The sequence below is a fragment of the Gadus morhua genome, chromosome 20 (genome assembly GCF_902167405.1).
Source record: "Gadus morhua chromosome 20, gadMor3.0, whole genome shotgun sequence".
NCBI lineage: Eukaryota > Metazoa > Chordata > Actinopteri > Gadiformes > Gadidae > Gadus > Gadus morhua.
In genome coordinates, this window is record NC_044067.1 from 12,085,760 (window position 1) to 12,098,585 (window position 12,826).

Here is a 12,826-nt window from a genome sequence, read left to right on the forward strand (position 1 = left end):
TAAACTAATTCTGCCGGACGGACGTAATCGGCTGGGTGGCTACATGCCGACCGACTATGTAATCGGTATAGGCTACTAACGACAGCTGGTGGAATGAACTACTAACTAGAGAGCAAGACGCGAGTACGCATCAATGTTTACAAAATGGAATATGTCCCCACCTAGTGTTAAGGGCGCATTATCGTCTGGCTTACAGATTTAACAAATCACACAAATACCATGTACAGTATTGGGACCTGCATGCTGTGGTGTAGTCTACGTGATACGCAGGTATACGCCGTATAGGCCTACCCACTAGGAACGCACCAGGATTTGCGTGTACCCACTTAAAAATGTGCACGGATATGTATCAATCGTCTTGTGACAGATCTTTCACTTCTGTGTTTATTTTGCGCAAATACAGGTTGGGTATAACTGCAGTAAAATACTTTAAGCAGGGGAAGTTATCTCCTACATTCACCATTCATAAAATTCCCCCTGCACTGTCTCTGTTACGAAGCGCGAAGCTGCCCCTGCATCTCTGCACGTTAGTTGGCGGGCCGAGCCCCTCCTTCTCGCGTGTGTGTGCGTGTGTGTGCGTCTGTGCGTGCGCGTGTGTGTGTGTGTGTGTGTGTGTGTGTGTGTGTGTGTGTGTGTGTGCGTGCGTGTGCGTGTGTGTGCGTGTGCGTGTGCGTGTGCGTGTGTGTGTGTGTGTGTGTGTGTCCAGTCCTCCCATATTAATGTGTAAACCACATAACAAGTAGTCACAGGGGCGGCCTTCCCTACAGGCGGGTTAGGCGGCCGCCTAGAGCGCCATCTAGAGGGGGAGCGCAAAATAGTGCGTCCAAAAAAAAAAAAAATCTTATCGGCTACATCCCCCCCGAACAGGAGGTGATAATATAAATTCCAGAATGCCATAAGTTGTTCACGAGGTAGCCCTCCACTCAACTGTTGCTGCTCCAAGTCCCTAATCTTATGCGTCAGTACATGAAGTGTTGAGGTCATACCTGTATAGACCGCATGCAAAGTGTGTGGTTGGACTATGATTTCATTTTATATTTCTGTTTTAGGATATATTGGTTCAGGGAAAAGAGGCAAACTGGAAGGAATATATTCTGACAGCTACGACGGGGGGGGGGTACTGTGATGACATCTGCCGTCCAAGATCATAGGTACATTTAAGTTGTAAATATGGATACAAATCCCTGACGAGACTAATTGTATGAAGTTGAAGGTCTCAAGATAAATACATCTGCACACCTCTGCTTTTTTCAGATGGCATTCTCCCCCCCCCCCCCCATAAAAAATATATTTTCAAGGAATAGGATGAAAAACTAATCTGAACACATTCATGAATTCATCCTCAATTCACCATGGGATCTAAACATGCAGTTTTTTATGGATTTACATTTAGCTGTTGTATCACTGTATTGTCTTATTTATTTTGTTTTGTATGAGCAAATAAAATCTCATCAATCATATGACTGTCCCAAGTTCTTCATTTTCAGTTAAAAGAAACTAGAAAATACTGTCTTAATATCTAACTTTAACAATGCCAATCCTTACTTTAACATATATGTGAAAATAAAAATATGCATTCATCAGTGCTTTAAGACGTGTTTCCAATGGCTTTGTGAGAGAACGGGCTCCGTTCAATGAAATCAAAGCCAAAACTGATTGAGCACCGTTTATAAACACTTCCGGGTTTTGCCGTTGGCTTGCGTCGATACGTCACTCGTCGATACGTCATCAGTAAGGGCAGGACCCCGAACCGATCTGGCAGCCGAGAGCCGATCACATTTGGTACTCACACCCATAGATATGTGTTATATATATATCTATGCTCACACCGGTGTAAGTACCATATCGGCTCGGCTTCCAGATCGGCTCGGGGTCCGTCGTCTGCTGATTACGTTACACAATATCATTGGCTGTACGCTTGAATGGGCGTACATTGTGATTTGGCTGTACGTCGGACAGTTGTGATTGGCTGTTTTGTGCTGTAGCTCTGGCTGTAGTCATAGCAACAACGAGGCAACAGCGAGCACATTTGTGAGCGCGAGTAGGTCTATGTCTAGTTTCGGTTTGTGTTGCCAGATTGGGCATATGTCCCGGTTTTCCAGCCTAACGTGATTCAAGGTAGCCAAATCAGGCTGAAAATGTGCCCAATCTGGCAACACGGACGGCTTATCTTAACAGCCAAGATGATTCCGAGGGATGTTTTGTTTTTAGAAGAAAACTATCCATACAGATAGGTTGGGAATGGTCTATGTTCAAAATGAAAGATCAATACAGGCTCTTTAATTTAAGCCATAAAAAACCTTATTGCTGTAGATAGCTATTGTGTGACGTAATCAGCAGACGACGGACCCCGAGCCGATCTGGAAGCCGAGCCAATATGGTACTTACACCGGCACCAGCCAGCTCAAGCCACCAGCAGCAGCAGCCACCGCCGTTAAAGTCAGTAGCCTAGTGCTACCCATGCTAACACAAACTTGAAGCTTTCCCTCAAACTTAAAAACGTATAAGTTGCTTTCAGTTGTCACCTTACCACTCCAGATGTAAAACTAACATTTACAAATATGCAGCAATAGTCAGAAAAGAATGTTCGAATGTTTTTTTATTTATTTTTACCATTCAATATTGCAATCGCTGCTGTCAGTCCCATTGAAGCACACGGCAGCGCGGCGTGTTTAGGAACTATACAGGCTTACATGAACCACGTGACCACCCTTCCGGCGTGATCAGAGTGTTGCAACTCTTCTCGATGGCTCTGGCCTGTAGGTCAATGAGTTTCCCCACACATGGCCAAACCCTTATAAAAAAAAAAAATGACACTACTGTCTGTGTAATAACATTTGAAAGCTCGTCATTATGGCTTATATTTTTTGTGTGGAATAATTTCTATTCATATATGTAATCCAACAGCCTTTTCAAGGGTATAATTAAACAAAAGCAACCATATTTCTACTAGCCATAGCATCAGACACATAGTAATCCAACACTGTAGCTAACACCGTCGGGTTCAGCAGGTTAAACCGTCGTTAATCAACCCTATTAATCCTAGTAATCCTACATCAATAACTAACTAAATAAAAGTTGTCAGAGATTCACTACTTAACTTCTGGTGCAGTGATACCTTCACAGCTGGTGAAATCGAGCTGACTAACTAGCAGGAAATGACGCTGTGCACATGCAAATAAAGATCAGTATATGCTTCATAAAGGCCCTCTGATATAATATAGAGGGTTGACAATTCAAAAGAGGTAGCAATTTAATCAATTTACCCCCGGAGATTCCTTCACAGATGGTGATGTCAAGCTAACAAACTAGCAGGCAATCGGTCGTCTACAAAGATAGAAATATGTGCACATACAAATAAATATCAGTATATGCATCATAAAGAGCCTCTGATAAAATATGGACAGTTGACAATTCAAAAGATGTAGCTATTTAATGCACTTAGCTCAGAAGTTACTTGACGGCCAGCAATGGAAATGAATGATCTCCTAGGCCGTAAATGGATGTTTTAGAACTATGCGAGGCTCCATATCCCGGAAGTAGGCGGCAAAAAACGCTACAACGGAGTCCAATGGAAGTGTCGCCACTCTGTTATATCTATCACTTTGATGGGACTGTCCTGAACCAGTGTGCCAAATTTCACCAAGGCTTTCTATGGGCTGCCATAGACTCCCATGACAGAATAATAATAAGAGGAAACAGTACGAAAACAATAGGTTGTCGTACAGGTATAGGTAACATGAAGAGGTGGGCACAGGTAGGAGCAGCACATACAGCCTTTACCAAAACAAGAACTAGGAAAAACCTACAACACCTACAGTGTGATTATAGTTCCATGATGTGAATGGTGTCAAAGGACTTAAGTTGTGTTATTTAGCTCTGAAATGATCGCCTGTTAACGGCTCATGTCTGCTTGCATACCTGACATCTGACCAGCTAAGTGATCAGCCTACTACTATTATTTTAGCAAAGAAGATATTTCTTGTTTTGATGAAAGTGTGCTTTGTTTGTATATTATCATACATTCATGGACACACTCATGCATTAGAAACAAATCATTGGAAATGTCTGTTTTCCCTGAGGTGGATAGCATATAGGGCCTACCATTTTTAAATTGATGAACATGCTCTTTGATTAGATTTCACTGTCTCATAGAGAACCCAGTTCTGCACTTACCTAATGAAATGTTCAATAACCAAATCTGGCCGCTTCACTCTGCTGAAGAAATTTAATAAAAAACATTTGCTATTCAGTTAGACAAACATCCGCAGAATCCGGCCCTTCTCACAAGGGAAGCAGCTCAGCTTCTAGTCCAATCACTGGTCATCTCCCGCCTCGACTACTGTAACTGACTCCTGGCTGGACTTCCTGCCTCTGCGATTAAACCTTTGCAGAGCATCCAGAATGCGGCAGCGCTGCCTCGTCTTCAACCTACCGAAGTTCTCCCATGTGACCCCCCTCTTCCGGACCTCCACTGGCTCCTGTAGTAGCTCGCATCAAATTTAAGGCGATGGTACTGGCATACAGGCAGTCGATGGAACTGCTCCTGCCTACCTCCCAAGCATTGCTAAAGCCACACACCCCAGCTCGATCCCTCCGCTCAAACTACCTCAGCTGGACGTCTGGACCTCCATCACTAAGAGCTAGCAAAGGCCGTTCAGCAAAGTCACAACTTTTCCTCGGTTTTGGGACCTCAGTGTGAACGAGCTCCCTGCCGCTCTCAGGACCGCTGAGTCGCTCACTATCTTCCGAAAAAGACTCAAGACTCACCTGTTCAGAGTCCACCTCGACACTGCATAGCCACCCCCCCCCTTCTGGCCACCATTGTATTGTATTGTATTGTATTGCATTGTATTGTATTAGAGCACTTAACTGTGTAGCAACTGCTGCTATCATGGCTGTAACACGGGAATTGGTTAGCCTAGCGATTGTAGGTACTTGCACTTGGTTCTATGAACATCCTTTCTGTACCGACAGCGATACATTGATGCACTTCTTATGACAAATGTACTTATTGTAAGTCGCTATGGATAAAAGCTTCTGCTAAATGCCCTAAATGTAAATGTAGACAGTGAAATATACCCAATAAGAGCTACATAACACAGCTCATTTGGACGTCATAATATTGTACTGTTTTAATTTTGTGCCTCATTTGGATTTACTTTTGTATATTCAAGATTCAAGATACTTGCTTTGAAACTGCATTTCCTATATATCTTACCAAACTTTACTTTTGCTTACTTACTTTTAAGACTACTTATTATAATCCTTCTTTTATCACAGTTACACAGTTATGGCCGTGGCCGTACCCTGCAAATGCTCTGCTCTGTCTCCCCCTCTTGGACAAGGTGTTGCCTCGTTTTCCCCGGCTCTACACCTGTTTGACGTGCACTCCTTGCCTGTACACCTCCTGTTCATTCCCTACGGCTCTGGTTTAATTCATCCTCCGTTGTCTGCACTTGGGTTCCTCTCGTTCGATCATAAAACACAGCAGTGGCAACTCTTGATGAGCCGATTATCCCAATAACCTTGAATAAATATGTGATTGCTAAGAAAATCAAGAATGCCATCAGTATCTTTGAGAGCTGCCTGACCTTTCTCCGTTTTGTGAGGAGTTTGAATGCAAGCAATGCAGAAACTGAGGAGCACAAAAAACTGGCCATCTCCACCGCCGAGGCAGCTGAGATTTTCAGCTGGCCACTGGGCCTCTTGGTTACGTGGGTTTGGTTCCACGCTAATGATTTTTTTTCTCCGTGGGCTACCGGCCACGGAGGCACTTGGTAGCTACCTGGGGACTGGGCCAGGGGGAGGGTTTAAAAACTGAAGCACACACGCAGCCTTTCTTTGTTAGAAACACTAGTAGCAGGGGGTGATATTTCAACTGTGTTTCTTTTGGATTCCTCCTTTGTTATATTTGTTTCTTTGATTTGAACAGCATCCAATTGCCCTTTTCCTTTGTATTCCGCCTCGTCTATTCATGTGATGTGGTTGTTTACCCTTACCTAAGTTTCTTGTTATTAAATAACTTTACTTTGCCAAAAAAATACCTGGTTTGTGTTGCCTCCCCTTTCACTAGTGAGCTGGGACGTAACAGTGACACATACACACATGAAGGAAAATGAAAATGCACAACACTAATTTCAAATCACATTGTGGATTTGTGTGTGAGTGTGTGTGTGAATTTATAACAATTATGGTCATATATTTGTGCAATAACGGTAAAATAACAAACAAACCATTGTACAATAATCCATGAAACAAACAATGATCTGAGGCCTCAGATGGGAGTCCCCCCTCTGTCTCTCCAAAAGCTCTGCAAGGAAAAGTCCCACAAAAATCCCGCTGCGTCCCTCCAAGGGGTTTGCAAGCCGAAGACCCCTGCATGGGAAATCATACTGCGTCGGTCCAAGAGCTTCGCAAGCTGAAGTCCACTGCATGGGAAATCAAACCCGCGGCCCCTCCAAGAGGGGTCATAAAAGGGGTTGTGGCCGTACCCTATCAGTTGGAACCCTGGCCTGTCCCTTCTTCCCCAGGGGGGTCAGGAAAACAGCCTTAGAACACATACTCCAGAAGGTGTCACGAAAACAGGCACATTCCAACATATACAGAGACACAGAATGTGAAAATAGATTCTTCCCATTATATTACAAATATGTAAATTGTTAAACTCAAGTAACACTTTTTTGCACTTATTTGTATGGACCTATTTGGTTTTATGGCTAGGAGAGATAAGCGAGACAAGTATGGGTAACCTATGGTCACTCTTGCCTCATTTGCCACACTCATTGCCACACACCATGTAAATAAGTGAGCCAACCTAGTGAAGTCAAATTGGCGGAGATGGACATCTAATGCAAATCCAGACGTTGTTGACCAGCAACCAGCGTGTCACGTATCCTTTAGCCAGGCATAGGCTAAAGGCGTTTCTCTCAAGATCAAAATTGCACAGTGCAGAATGTAATACAGAGCAAGAGGGGCAAAATTTGAGGATATGTCAGGGTGGGCAAGAAGTGAATCCAATTACATATACCTGCTCATCTATAATCCTCTGAGCTTGCAGATCTCACCTCAATATATGGCCTGTCCTCTTCGACCAGATAATGTGCCTGGCCCAGGAGTGCACTCTTCATCAGAGCCAACGATGCTCTCTTGCTGGAAGCTCCAACATGCAAAACAATGAAATACAATATGTTATGACTCCATAGGGCTGGTACATTAGAATGACAAATGTTTTTCTTTTTTGTTGAGCAGCAATTTTGAGAGGGTTCCAGAGTTGAATCTTGAATCTATGTAATTTTATTGTACAATAGGCTATGAATACTTAATTTGCCATGTCTTTCTTGAGCAACGCTGTGGCAGTTACAAACATAACAATGTCTCCCCATAATGAAAAATAATTTGAAATTCTAAATAAAATAATTACTAAATAATGACCAAGAAACATTACTACTAAGATTAATAACTGTAATTCCAATGCACTTATGATTTATGTTATTGCAAGCTGACATCGGAATGTACAAGCCCTTAGTAACTGATGGCATCTTAAATACTGTGTAGTTTCGCTAACCTGGTTGGTGTTTTGAGCTTTGCCTGATATTCAACATTACCACAGTCAGCTGTTGCTAGCTAGCCATCCATAAATGACAATCAAACTCAATTTTCTGACAGGCGTGGGTACTAACAATAGCCATGTTAATTGTTTGCAGTCATTATAATAATGTTGAAGTTTTCTTACAGATGAATGGGACATGAGGCTGGGGCCGATCACAACAATGCGCTGCGGTCCTCTCCTCAACGCTCTCTTTTGGACTGGTCCTCCAGCAATAGTTAATCATTTTTTCAGTTGGATATACAAAATCTAGCTTTTACTGGTTAGTTTATCCAAATCTAAAGAACTTTGATCTTGGTTTGAAGATATCCAATATCTACTCAGGCAATCAGATACTACTCAGTTAAACATCCATCTGATCAAATCATTGTTTAAAATTTGGTACACTAAATGTTTGACGTCAGTGGATGGTACAATTTTCACTAAGGTGTCATTCTTTCACTGAAATGATTGATTGGCCAGCTTTGCATTTATAGAATACAACAGGAGCACACCCTCCCGGTAATTGCTCACGTTCAAGCATCATCGCGCACATCGAGTCCAATGGTATTTCCATAACACAAATGTTGAACCACATCTTAACCAGATCCTGTACTATAATGGACATGCAAACGATGCATCATTCATTGGTTTCAACCATAGAGTGCCATCACAGTGCCATGAGTCCCCTGAGGCTTGTCCGGCGGCATCTTGCTGCTGTGTTTAGAATAAATACTGTGAAGACATATTTATTATCAACACATCTGAAGCATGAACATTTGCCTTAGTGAAGTTATCCAAGTCACCATCCCTGGTCTTATTATTTGTATGTTATAATAATAATAATAATACATTTAATTTAGAGGCGCCTTTCAAGACACCCAAGGTCACCAAAGACACCCAAGGTCACCAAATTGGCTGTTATGACAGCCAATTTGTGTCGTATGCTGAGTGGAATGGCGAAATCTCTTAAAGCAAAAAATATGAAACCGCATGCATGAAAGGTAAAAGCAGTGCCCTAAAGATTGAGGCTGCCTAAAAAAAAAAGCAAGTGAAGAAATTAGGATCATTTGCGGAATAGGCGGGGTATTATATGAAGATTGACTTGATTTTGTCCATTGCAGCAGTCTTTCATGTCATTGCTAAAGATCCGTTACCAAGACAACTGGTAAAATTAGTCTTTTGATTGTTATACCAAATGAAGCGTTGAAGAGCATCAAGCATGAGTGTGACCTCATCATGAATGTTAACAATTGCAGTAGCAGTAGAGTAGCGATTATGAAAGTTTGTGAAGGAAAAAAATGTGAATCGCCTTATGAATACTGAACATAATGCATTTTTTACCACTGCTATTCTCTACTTTTGTGGAAGATGCACTCAAACCTAAAATGCTCTGAAGCGAAATCGGCATGTCAAAATACTTGAGACAAATGATACTGTGAATGGAGGATTTAGCGAGCAGGAATATAACAATGGTGTGATCACTAAGACCAGTATGGTCCTGTAATACTAAATCCCAGTGAGGATGTGTTATAGTAAGAAGAGGAAGGATCCAACAGCTGACAGGGATTTGGGACACTTCAGGCCCTCCCCAAGACGACAAACAAGGAGGACCTACCAGATTCTACCCACCTTTTGTACAGTTCTGTGTTCTGTGTACTGTCGGGAGGATCTAATGTTTCACAGTTTAAGGGCTGCCAACAAATTAGGATGAAGTTGTCGGGGGTTCTGTGATGACTTCCTGTTCAAGTTGGGCTATCCAAGCTTGCTTGAACTCAGTGTTGATGGAATGTGAGTGTAGGGAAGAGTTTATATTTATAATTGAGCAGGTCGATTCTTTGTACAGATCCATGCATGTTAATTTCAACAACATAATCATTTTCAACAACAGAACAATTAAATATATGAATTGTACAAAGAACACAGGAATAAACATAAGTGTTGTTATAAACTAAAAGACAGAATAATTTGCTTTAGTCAGTCTGCTCTGTCCATCAGATATTCCAATTTTTTTTTTTTTTGTTTTTTACATTTATTTAACAGGAAAGTCCCATTGACATTAAACACCTATTTTTCAAGGGAGTCCAGGCCAAGAGGCATCAAAAAGGCAGCAACAGTTACACTTACAACCTACAATCTTACAACCTATTCTGGATGTAACTGTTTATGGCAGATAATAGGCATTTGAAACAATCACATTTGTAAAGGCTGTAACTACAGTATATGGTACCTTTATGTCCTACTGTACAAGATTATTTGAATCAATAATATCTTTGTATGTGTGTGTATGTGTTTTCACCTTCAGTATGATAGCCATTACTATCATTACTATCGTTTGTGCATAGATAGGGTCTAAGTTGGTAAAATTATATGAGAATGTGTTATGGTTTTCAATCTAGAGTTTTCGGTGATGAACCAAGAAATGTGTGAAAACAAAACATAAAACATGCCTTATTGTTCAAGCAGCAACTATTGATCAGGCAAAACAAATACAGCGATGCAGATGGATTTGAAAGGGAAATAGTTAAGTTTAATGCATGAAAACAAATTAATCAAAAGGACATTCATTCACAACTGAATTTAATCCTGTACTTCTTCTCAGTTCAGTTTCAGTTAAAAACAAAACACAACAGATAATCTCCCTATCTAAAGTCTGGAATATATTTTCACTTCAGTAGCCATGTGGACTTAAATAATAGCATACTCCTCAATATCTTCAATCTGCTACAACCATAAAACATGTATTTTTATTTTTTGACCTTTCTAGCATTAACCATTATATAATCACAGTGATATGGCAGTGTCAACACCAGACCTTCCTATGATAGAAAGCGATGTCATTATCAACTGATTTCAGGAGGTCTTAGATCCTTCGATGACTTTCCATTGCAAAGCCTTTTTTTGACAGCCTTTCCAGACATGTTCTGCCCTTTCCCTGAAGAGAGTCTGGCCAACCCAAAGGTTGACAGTGGATCCCGCAATGTATATGTTGTTGAGCGTGAAGGTGATTAGAGGACCAAAGCAGAAGTATGGTGATAAATAAAAGGACATCACATCCACAAGATTGAACATGACACAGAGGAAGCAGAGCACCCCTTGAAGGATGCCTGTGACGGTGACTCTGATCTGACTGTGAAGCCGTGGACTGGAGAGGGATCCGTCGCTCGCTGAAAGGCTTTTCATGTGTTTGTTCAGGTAGTGTGCCGTGGCGAAGCAGGAAAATATCATAATGAACAGGCATAAAAATATGTATATATTTACAATGGAAAATAAAGAAATACCAATCGTATTAAAAAGAGAGTGTGTTCGATTGGAAACTCTGGAATCATCAATAATAGAAGGAATGTCGAACAAGGCATCACCTAGAAACATCAATCTGTCAAAGAGCAACACAACGCAGATAACAGATCTGAGGTTATTCTTTACCCAAAGAAAGAGGGCCTCGCTGGAACGGGACGATCATGAAGTGGTAGTAAAACATCAGCCAAACATAAGAGGTTATGTCCCACGCATCAGGAAATTCACAATTGTATCAGATATTTCATCAACTACATCGGATTTGACCCACGTTGACACACAAGTCCTCAAAGTCACGGATAATACATGAAGTATTGTCAAGGAAACCATTGATCCCAGCAGTATCGTTAAAGGCTGCTTCATCTGTTGGGTTTGCGAGTCATCAAACAAAAAACAAAGAAGATGTTTGCATTGAGATTGAGAATGAGTAAAGGTACGTTGATTAAAGCCGATGCAAAAAAGCTTATATGCAAGTATTTCCTTCTCATATCCAAGCCCTGCTCATTTGTGCTATTGAGCTCAGTGCCGTTCATCGTCATTTTTGGCTTGTGTGGCTTCGCACCTGTACTCAACCTTATTCAATGGGCCAAAACTACTTGACTTGGGTGACGTTAACATTGGTTACAGGGAAGGAATTTCAATGCTCCATAACCTTCCTGGCCATACACACGAGGGAGGCTATTTCCCTAACAGGGGACATGACCCAGGCTGCATCTAACATCGTAGGTAGGCACAGGAAACAACCTGCTGTGGCTTTAAGGACACAATCTACAAAAAGGGAGTTTGTTGGGTGAGAATTTATATGATGGTAAACTAATAAGCTTAATGTGTGTGTGTGTGTGTGTGTGTGTGTGTGTGTGTGTGTGTGTGTGTGTGTGTGTGTGTGTGTGTGTGCGTGTGTGTGTGTGTGTGTGTGTTGTGTGTGTGTGTGCGTGTGTGTGTGTGTGTGTGTGTGTGTGTGTGTGTTTGTGTGTGCGTGTGTGTGTGCGTGTGTGTTTGTGTGTGTGTGTGTGTGTGTGAAATAAAATAAATAAAGCCAACATTTAAGGAAAAAACAACATTTAAATATCAATTTCTGACTAAAACGGTAGTATTCAGAATCCCCAAATCCATATAACTGAAAAGTTATGTAAAATAGTTTAATCTAAAATAAAACTATATAAACCATCTTTACATTCAACAACCCAGTGTTACCAAATAGATCTGTTAGTAGTTATTGAACACACAACACACACAACACACACACACACACACACACACACACCACACACACACACACACACACACACACACACACACACACACACACACACGTCCTTCCCTTGAATACTCAGTGTGTAAGAATGATATACTGTAATACTTCTCAGGGAGTGGAATACCACACCCACCAGATATATTTATATCTTATAGCTTATCATTGGCACTTGAGACCTTTAGTAGTATCTATAAAGCGCTACATTGGGGGGGACTCTGCTCGAACTCTGTTTCAAGTTGGCTATTCCATTTGGCTGTCACATCTGATGTGCACTTTCAGAGGAGGATAGAGGATTCCCTGAAGCCAGCGTGACAGGTATCAACAATAGGGCACGATTACAGAGTAACCAGAGAGTTTGCTCTGTATCTGTTAGAAATAGTCCCTCCTGTGGGAATCATCACTCATGCAAGAGGGGTTCTACTGGATAGGTGCAGATGCAGGGGTCTTACCGGGGTGAAAAGACGTTTACTTACTGAGGCTCCATGGATTAAGGCACAGGATATTGTCACACTTGCTTTGGTCAAAGTGACATTGAGTGGGCAAGTGTAAGTATTACATGAAGGACAGAGATGGAGACATTGCAGAGGAGAAACATTTAATGGGGATGTGAGTATTCATCCGAGGCTCTATTATGATGTGGGGGGGGGCTTTTCCAGGCATGATTTATTCACTTATAATGAAGGGTT